The sequence below is a fragment of the Colobus angolensis genome, unplaced genomic scaffold, assembly GCF_000951035.1.
Source record: "Colobus angolensis palliatus isolate OR3802 unplaced genomic scaffold, Cang.pa_1.0 Scaffold294, whole genome shotgun sequence".
Taxonomy (NCBI): Eukaryota; Metazoa; Chordata; class Mammalia; order Primates; family Cercopithecidae; genus Colobus; species Colobus angolensis.
In genome coordinates this window covers 770,774-781,100 of record NW_012116199.1, presented here as the reverse complement: position 1 = coordinate 781,100, position 10,327 = coordinate 770,774, and positions in this window count along the sequence as shown.

Genomic DNA, 10,327 nt, shown 5'->3' with positions numbered 1-10,327 from the left:
GGCTCTGGGACCTCAGAGGGCCACAGATGGGCTTCCTGGGCCCAGCGTGCCTTGGTTGTGGCCACCCTGCTTCTACCCAGTCCTACCGTGGTATGGGGTGCAGCACAAACCCGGGACCCAGGCCTAGCCACTGCCCACAGCTGCTGGCCACTGTTTTGGCCGGCTCCAGAGCGGACAGCTGCCCTCTGTTCACAGCGGCTGCTCAGGCACAGTGTGCCGTCAGGCGCCCGGTTCTCACCGCTGTGTGTCAGCTGGGATTGGCCGGCAGCATGGTAGTGTTTTCTAGATAGAATGATGGGCCCTAAATTGGGCAGTAGCGTTGTTTCTGCTGCGGTGGGACCTGGCAGGGAGAGGGTCACCCCCACACTGGGTGCGGAACTGGCCACTCTGGCTGCCATGCTGTGTTTGGGCTCCCTGACAGCCCTGCTTGCATCGGGTCTGGGAGAGAGAGTGGAATATCCGGTAGGGACCTTGACAGAAGAGAGCCCTGGGTGCTTGTGGTGCAAAGATCTTCATGCCCAGTTCCAAAGTGAGGTCCCTCCCAAAGTTGTTTTCGTGTGAGGCAGAGAAAGCCACACTCTGACTACATTTTATGTCTCAGGAATTCACATTCCAGGTTCAGGAATTTTATTCCAAAGTCCTTTGGTGCACTCACCGTCCACCGTTCCCCAAGGCAGGGAGAGGGAGCGGCCCATCCCTGGGAGGCTGGCACGGCGCTCTCCAGGGCGGGGTCAGGCGTCCTTGTGATCTGCCCAGGGAGTCATGGAAGGAGATTTTCTAGCTCTACATCTGTCTGCACATCGGAAGGAAAAGATAGGACTCTAAACCTAGTCATCTTGGAATAAAAAGAAGAGCTGGTTTGTTTTAGAGCAGGGCGGGGGGTGGGGGAGGGAAGCGGGTGTTGGCTGTTTCCAAAGAGCACTTAATTTAATTTTTCCTTTAAATGACCCAGGGCTGTTCCGTCGGATAGATGGAAGGGTAACATTGCCTTAAAACAGAAATATGCAGGCGTCGGCTATTTTTGGCATAAGAGTGTGTCTTCTTTCCCAAAGTGGTTCTCGTTTAATGGCAGGGTGTGGTCCGTAGGCCCCGGCCTGGACTGGGAAATGGGGGTGGGTAGGGCACCAGGAGAGAAATCCTGCTGGGTACTCCTGGCCAGACCCTCCTGAATCATCTGGGGTTTTAAACTCATCTCACTTGAAGGGCGGGGAGAAACCCGTGAATCTCAGGCACGGTTCACAGGGGTCCTCGAGGGCAGATGTCCAGCTCCTCATGAAGTGAGGGGTTCCTGTGGAAGAGGGTGGTGGGCCTTGGAGCGCTGCCTCCAGTGAAGTGGGCACACAAGGCGGACCCTCCTGAAACAGCCTTCATTTTCTTCAAACATGCAGAATGTTTTCCCAGACTGCATCTATTTCAGGGTCTTCCATTTTTGTGGTTTATGGCCATGCTTGCCAGTTTTGGTGGGGTTGAGGAACCCATAGGACTCATATAAATAATAGTGAAAACGCAAAGCCTTATTTTGGGACTTCAGTTCTAGTGATCCATAGGGGCAGAGATCTCAAAATGAAGGTTGCGTGAGTGAAGGGAGAGTTCCCCTATAAAAGGCCTAAAATTGATTTTGGGCTCAGCCATCAAGGGGCTGATGTTGCTCATGTCCCAGACAAGGAAGCCCCTCTTGACATCAGCCATATTAGGGGAATGGTTGTCAGCTCCCTAAATGCCTACTGGATCCTACAGCCATACAGGAAAACAGATGGACACAGCCCTTTCCTCCAAGAGCCCTGGGGCCCTGTCCTGCAGGGTGCTGCGTAGGAACGAGCAGAGAGGCCCTGCACGGGAACATCGGCCTGGAGCCGCCCTACCTTCATCCTGCTGCACCCCCACCCACGACAGTCGAGTGCAGGATTGCCTCACTCCTAATCCTGACTTTATTCCCAGGCCCTACACCGAGGCAGCTGCAGGATTCGCCATGGTGCAGCCTCCAGGTACAAAGATCTGAGGCAATGGCGATCCCAGGCCTTGCCGCACCCTGCCCACAGCTCAGACCGGTGAGGGGTGATTCAGAGGCGGGGATGGGCAGAGAGGGCTGGCCACTCTGCCTCAAGACTTGACCTCAAGTCTTCTGTCTCCTGCCCTGGTGTGTCCAGAAGACCACCCTCTTTCTTGCCAGAAGCAAATGCTAAGATGGACTGCACAGGGCCCTGGTACTCCCTAGGGACCCATTGAGGCGCTCAGCTGGGCAGGGGTGCCACCCAACTGGAAGATATGATCTGAGCAATAGTGTGGCCTTGTTTCTGCACTTCTGGTTGTGGCTGTGTTTACAGGGCTACCTGACGATTTTGACCTCTGACAGGTGTCACTGATTTTCTTTCCCCCATTTAAAAAAGGTCATTTAGTCAAAGACACAGCACTAGAAGGTTTAAAGAGTGTGATGTGTTGGTCACATCACAACCAGTAAGAAACGCTTTGTAGGTTATCCACATCTTTTGCTGACTGTTTCCATATACAATTCTGGTCACCATATTTTCCAAAGCTAAAATCTGAGGCGTGGGCTGATGGTTTTTGAAATCAGGATTACCCCAGGGAGAACCAGGTCCTACTACTAATTTTCCTGATTCTGAGGCTCTGAAGACTTGTCTGAGACACATTCCAGAGACCTTTGTACCAGAACTTGGATGCACAGTCCAGCTTACTACTGACACACACCTGAGTACCCTTTAGGGCGAGGTGCCGCCTCCTGCCAGCCGTCGTGTCCCTCAGCATCAGAAGAGTTGAATTCGGCCGGAGACGGGAGCCCGGTGTCCATGAGGGAAGAGGGACCGCGCTTGATTTCTACGGATTTCGGACTTGCAGTGCGGCTACCTGGCCCTGCCCTGCCTCTCTCTTTCTCATACAGCTTTAAAACTTTACTACTTTTATTTAAAAATGAACTGGATGGGAGAGAAGTAGCTTCCCCTACCCCACAAGTCACACATTCCTGAGAGGGGGTGGGGGGGAGGCAGGAAGTCCCGGGGTGGGGTCGGGGCGCGAGAACAGCTTTCTTAAGGCCTCAGGGTCCCGTTTTCTCTGGCCTCTTCCGGAGGACCTGTGGACAGGCCACGGCGCGTGCTTATTTGGAAACCAGGTGTGTGAGCCGAATGCCTGCGAGGCCACGCAGCACAGGAGCCCCTGTATCTGGCTGCCCTGAGAGGAGCAAGGGGCCACCTCCCATGGGGCTCTGGACACCCCACGGGCTCATCAGCCCCAGCGTCTGTGCGGGTTCCACCCCTGGTGCCCAGTGCTGGGGCCTCTGGGGCTGGTCAGCCTCAGCAGAAAGGAGGCACTACTGAGCAACTATGCATTGTCCTTGTCAGGTTTGGGGCTTGCGGTGGTTCCTTGGTGACTGGGAATTGCTTGTGTGCATGTGTTGGGTGCATGCTTCCAGGCCTCAGCTGCCTCAGGCCCACACAGGCAACCCTTCCCCATCCAAAGCCATTGGTGGAGCTTCTCTGGAATCGTTTGCCAAAAGCCCAAGGCAGAATCCAAGGGTCCAAGACCATTTCCATGGAGCTCATGTTTTTCTTTTCTGTAGGAACTTTTTTTTAACCAGCACCCACCATAATTCTGAAGGCCATGTTTCATCTTCCTGGATCACTACAGTGAAGTATTACAGTTGTACAGTTCCCAGTCTGGCCTTGGCTTGCTCGGATAAAACTTTGTATGTATTTTGTATGGCATAGATTCTATATTGTAATGATGTCCTATGCAAAAAGAAAAATTAACGAAATTGTAAATTTTATTGTTTTAACGTGTATGCATGTTTAGTGACGTTTACATTTTGAAATAAAATTTATGATTCATTATTTTACTTTCTGGAGCTAGTTTGTTTGAAGAGCATGTCTTGCAGAGGCTCTGGGATGGGAAGGGACAAAATGGACAAAATCAAGCAGTCGCAATTGACTGAGGGACTGAAGCTTGCCTGGAACTTGACGGGTCCTGTTTTGGAAGGAAGGCTTTGCAGAAGAGCTCTTGCAGAGAGTGGGTGCTCTTCTGGCTTCCCTCCTGCCCATGGGAGGCTATTTCAGCTCATCACATTCCCACCCGTCCGTCCACCCGAAAGAGCATGGAGGAGAAAGGGATGTGGCGATGGCAGATTCCCTCAAAGGGCACAGCGCCTTTCCCTCAAAGTCCCCCCAAAACACCTGGACTTCTTTTTCCTGGGCAGCAGCCACCGCTGCTTTCAATCCCATGTGCCCTGCTTGCCTTACCCCTCAGCCTGGAGTCTAGAAAACACACCTGTTCCTAGCTACCAAAGTTTTTACAACCTACCATGGGCACAGACCCCAAAGTGTGCTGCAGCGAGGACAGATCCCAGGGCCCTGGGAGTCTGGGAAGTAGGAAGGCAGGTGTTGACAGCAGAGCCGGTTGAAGTCCCCAAGGAACACTAACTGCCCCTGGCTGTCCCCAGGGCAGGTGATGTCCTCATCGGAGGCAATTGGAAGCCTGCAGCTAGTGGAGGAGGTGGCTGCTGGGGTGGAGGTCTGGCCTGAACCCTGTTCTAGCTACAGCATGTGGAAGGGAGGTGCTGGTGCAGCCACATCTCAGGGTCACCCAGGGGTAGACCAGCGCTGCATCTGGACCGTACGTTGTTTGTGCATGATTACCTGTTTTTTTTTTTTGAGACAGAGTCTCGCTCTGTAGCCTCACTCTTCGCTGTCACCGAGGCTGGAGTGCAGTGGTGCAGTCTCAGCTCACTGCAACCTCTGCCTCCCAGGTTCAAGCAATTCTCCTGCCTCAGCTTCCTGAGTAGCTGGGATTACAGACGTCTGCCACCACGCCCAGGTAATACTTGTATTTTCAGTAGAAACGACGTTTCACCATGTCGGCCAGGCTGGTCTCGAACTCTTGACCTCAGGTGATCCACCCGCTCAGCCTCCCAAACTGCTGGGATTACAGGATTGAGCCACCATACCCGGCCTGTGATTACCGGCTCATAGGGTAAATGAAAACCACCACAAAATGTGAAGTGTTACTAACAAATGCAGGCATTGCAGTTGATCAGACATGGTTTTTCCCGAAGCTACCCCGACACCAGCTGGCATTGCCTGATGAACGTTTGTTTTCTGTATCAGATTGGGGGCAGGGAGGCGTGAAATGAATGCACCCAGGCACATACTGAACAGTCATAAAAACAAGCACACATTTTTCAAACAAAAGTCTTTTTGGTACTGAGACATTTGGAGCCCATTCTTGGTTGGAGTATTTTCCCAGGACAGCCACTGTTCCGCCTTCTCAGAGCCATTTATTGCTCAGGAACTTCCCCAGATAGCAGCAACTGCAGGGTGGAACCGCTTCCATAAATAGGTTTGTGTCGAGAGGATCCCAGATGCTTAAAAATATTGACAGAAAAAAAAAAAAAAAAAAGCCTGTCAGTTATGATGTCACTGCCAAGATTTGAAACCCCTCCTGGGGTTTCTTTCCAGAAGACTGGGGTCCCCACCATTCATGGAGCCCCCGTCCCAGGAGTGAGGGGTCTCCTAAGGCCTTCAGAGGCCCCCAGTAATGTAAGAGGGAGAAAAAAAGCAAGCAATAGATTTTCCTGGCGTTCAAAGAACAAATGTATGAGTGTCTGTGGCATGCGCATAGCACATTTTCTTCTCACACTTTCTTTTTGGACCAGGTCACAGAGCAGTTTTGGGTGGCAGAGAGGGTCTGTGGCTGACAGATCCTGTCAGAGATGACAGCATCCTGGAGGCAGGCCTGAGGGGTCACCCTCAGGACACTCCTGGCTCTGACCCTTTTTCCATATTTCTCAAGACCTGGATTAGAAGTCAGTTTGTGACAGTTAGGTGAAGTGCTGTGTCTGGCTGCATAGTGACCAGGTGAGGAGAAGCATCTGGTGGAGGGCGGGGGTGCACTCCCCAAGAGGGCAGAGCCTGGCGAAGGCTCACAGTGACATCTGCCCCTCTAAAGAAGGACTTCCGGCCCAGCGCGGTGGTTCACGCCTGTAATCCCAGCACTTCGGGAGGCCAAGGCAGGCGGATCACCTGAGGTCAGGAGTTCGAGTTCAAGACCAGCCTGACCAACATGGAGAAACCCTGTCTCTACTAAAAATTCAAAAATGTGGCATGTTCCTATAGTCTCAGCTGCTCGGGAGGCTGAGGCAGGAGAATCGTTTGAACCCAGGAGGCAGAGGTTGCAGTGAGCCGAGATCACGCCACTGCACTTCAGCATGGACAACAAGAGCAAAACGCTGTCTCAAAAACAAGTAAGGCCGGGCGCGGTGGCTCAAGCCTGTAATCCCAGCACTTTGGGAGGCTGAGACAGGCGGATCACGAGGTCAGGAGATCGAGACCATCCTGGCTAACACGGTGAAATCCCGTCTCTACTAAAAAAAAAAAAAAAAAAAAAAAAAAAAAACTAGCCGGGAGAGGTGGCCGGCGCCTGTCGTCCCAGCTGCTCGGGAGGCTGAGGCACGAGAATGGCGTGAACCCGGGAGGTGGAGCTTGCAGTGAGCTGAGATCCAGCAACTGCACTCCAGCCTGGGCGACAGAGCGAGACTCCGTCTCAAAAAAAAAAGTAAATAAATAAATAAAGGACTTCCCATCCCTTGGTGCTGGCCTGTAGGCAGTGAGCACCCTGTCACTGGAGGCATTCAAGCAGGAGCTGAAACACTGCTTGCCAGGAATTCCATGAAGGGACTGGTGTTCTGGAAGGGGGCCTGGTTAGCGTTCAGAGGAAGGGCCACAGTATTTTCCAAGGGGACTCACTGGGGTGTAATCATCAAGACCCTCTGACACTTGCTCCTAGCCTTGTCGGTCGTGTTGGGGTGTGGACTAGCCTTTTCTGGATTGGGTTTGGCTGCAGAAGGCCTTGAATAACAGATAAGGCAATGTGTAGCTTATTCTGGGGACATGGGTGGCTCAGTCACCCCCAATCAAACCTCATCTAGGCCATGATAAAATTCCTGCCATTAGCACCATTCCTGAAAGGTCTTCTATGTGGAAAGCAGTAAAGACATGCGGCTACTCCTGGTAGGGCTGCTATCTCTGCACCAACTTTCCTGCACTGTTACGCATCAGAGACCAGCATTCCAATGGTACATAGGACAGGCAGGTTTGAACAGAAGACAGTGTTGGAAACACAAGGTCTGTATTAATTGCCAGTTGCTGGTCGGGCGCGGTGGCTTATGCCTTTAATCCCAGCACTTTGGGAGGCTGAGGTGGGTGGATCACGAGGTCAGGAGATAGAGACCCTCCTGGCTAACATGGTGAAACCCAGTCTCTACTAAAAATACAAAAATTAGCCTGGAGTGGTGGCGGGTGCCTGTAATCCCAGCTACTCGGGAGGCTGAGGCAGGAGAATGACTTGAACCCAGGAGCCGGAGGTTGCAGTGAGGTGAGATTGTGCCATTGCGCTCCAGCCTAGGCAACAGTGCAAGACTGTCTCACAAAAAGAAAATAAAAGAATTGCCTGTTGCTGCTGTAACAAATTACCATAAGCAGTGGCTTAAAGCAACACAAGTTTATTCTTTTATTCTCTTATAGCTCTGGAGGTCAGAAGTGCAAAACAAGTCTTACAGGGCTAAAATCCAGGTGTCATCAGGGCTGCTTCCTTCTGGAGTCTGTTTTCCTTTCCAGCTTGTAAAGGTCACCTACATTCCTTGGCTTGTGCCCTCCTTCACTATCTTCTAATCCAGCAGAGTAGCATCCCCTCTCTGATCTGCTGACCTCCCTCTTATAAGGGCCTCTGTGATTACCCTGTGAGGCTGAGATGTGGCTACACATTAGGCCACCCCCAACCCTCAGCTAGTCCAGGATGAGCCCCCCATCCGTCCCAGCCTTCATGTCCTTCCTGCACTCCCCTGGGCTGGGGAGAGCAAAGTGGCGGCTTAGGCTGCAGGGCTTGATGAACTCCTGCATAGTGGAAGGAACCTGCATCCCACTCTCCTCGGCCCTAGCAAGGGCCACAAAACATAGTTGAATTAAACTGGACTGAGTATCTCTTCCACCTGTGTTTTGTCCTTCATAGTATTCCCCATCAATTATTCAGCTTTAAAAAGAAGGAGTAATAATCAAAATAATTGTCACTTCACTACAGTTCTGAAAAGCTGATGAGTTCTTGAAGGCCTGCACCCCAGCTCACCTGCTGCTGCCTGCACAGCCGTTGCTCAGGGCGGTGACCACACAGTGTTGGAGAACGGTCTGGTGTCTCCGCTCTGAGCAGCTGCCACGCAGCTGTGGAAAGAAGTCTTTCCCTAAGCCTTGCCTTGCCTTCACCTGGGAAGCAAGCTTGGCATGGTCTGTGTAGGGTCATGGTGAAGTTCACAGTGGGCTGCGAGATGTCAGATGCTGGGAACTGTGCCCATGCCAGATACTCAGGCCCCCAGGCCAGGCGTCCACTCTCAATGCCACTGGGAAGTGATCCCTGTGGATGGAGACTGGGACTGACCGGGGACACAGAGGAAGGCTGTCTCACACTGCACTCCCTGGCCCAGCTGCCTCCCAGGCAGCAGCCACTTGGCCGGTCCTGGGCCAGGTGCTTGCTTGCTGAGCTGTGCCCTCTGAGCACCCTCAGAGGGGAGGTGTGAGTAGTCCCAACTTAGGGCTGCAGAGGGTACGAGGCTCAGAGGGGTAAAGTGGCCTTCTCAAGGTCACACAGCTGGCAAAAGTCACGGGGGGATCCTGATCTGATTGGACCACCAGCCACAGCTGCCTTTTAAGCTCTGAGTTCTAAAGGCTTCTAAGTTGTCTAGGGGTGCCTTTGTCTATTCCGTGGCATTGTGGGCCAGGCCCAGAAGACTGGCGGGCCCCATGACACAGGGCTGGTGACTTAGCATTTTTCTGGCTGCTGCATTTCTGGGGCCTGAACACTGGCCAGTCTGTGTGCCTGTACCTGGCAGCCTCGTGTACAATGCAATGTCCTCTAAGAAGACGAGCAAGTTGCCCTCAGGGGGCCCAGTCCCAGTCACTGTGAGGTTCAGACCTCCCTTTAGGGCCCGCCAAGCAACCAGGCAAAGCCTTTTCTCCTGCATAGCTGTGACTCCCCGTGCCCAGGCTGCCAATGTGTGTGTAGATGCCACATCCACTCACTCAGACCTCTTGGAACTTAGAGAGTACAAAGTGGTGATGGGTGTTGCCCTTATTTGCAAACACATGATAGGCCTGAGGAGCTCAGTCTGGGTGTCCTGACCCCAGCTCCAGGGCTCATTCTTGACCCCATGATAATGTCTTCCCCAGCCTCACAATTGGGTCATCATTCACTCATGAATTCGCCAGGGGACCAGGGAGAATTGACAGTAAATATCAAGACGGCCTGCATAATCAGCAGACTTCCTCTGCACCTCCTAAGAGGAGTCCTCATCTCAACACCAGCGACACAAGGGTCACTGACCGATTGTATTTTGGGAAAGTGGTTATTGCATGCTTACCCTGAACACAGCTACTCCTTGTCTCTTACCTGTCTCCTGGTCTTTTCACCATAAACACACTCCGGTGGGTTTTCTGAGATTGACTGTTGGCCTGTGGGGGCTGGACACGCTCAGAGCGGGGAGGATGGCCTCCTTCCCGGGCTCTGCAGTGCTCTCCCACCATGGCCCATGGACTTTGTACATGAACCTTCCACTCTGGGAAGACCGGCTGCTAGTTTGCGGAACCCGGATTACAATGGAAACACAAACTCTAACTCCGAGAGAACAGGTGCCTCTGCAGTGAGGGTCACAGGTCCAGGAGAGGCACATACAGGAGTGTCAGCGATCACGAGCAGCCTAGTGCTGAGGACAGGGCCGCACTTACACTTTCATTGCGTATGTTCTTGTGAATGCAGCGAATATCACATAAGAGCAACATTAAAAGAAAGTTATCTGTTAAAAATATCAAGATGTTTCAAATAGCTTAAATGTCCAGGAATACGAGATTAATTCAATGAACCACATAACCTCCATAATCACCAATACCCAATCTATTATTAAGTGAAAGAGGTAGGTTGCAAAACAGTATAGAAGCATGATCACGATTTATTAAAAAAAATTTTCTCTATAGCTATATTGTGTTTACATGTTTAAATGCATAGAAAAAGGGTAGGTAGGCCAGGTGAGGTGGCTCATTTCTGTAATCCCAGTACTTTGGAAGGCTGAGGTGGGCAGATCATCTGAGCTCAGGAGCTCAAGACCATCCTGGCCAACATGGTGAAACCCCGTCTCTCCTAAAAATACAAAAATTAGCCGGGTGTGATGGTGGTGCCTGTAATCCCAGCTACTCAGGAGGCTGAGGCAGGAGAATGGCTTGAACCCGGGAGGTGGAGGTTGTAGTGAGCTGAGATCGCGCCACTGCACTCCAACCTGGGTGAC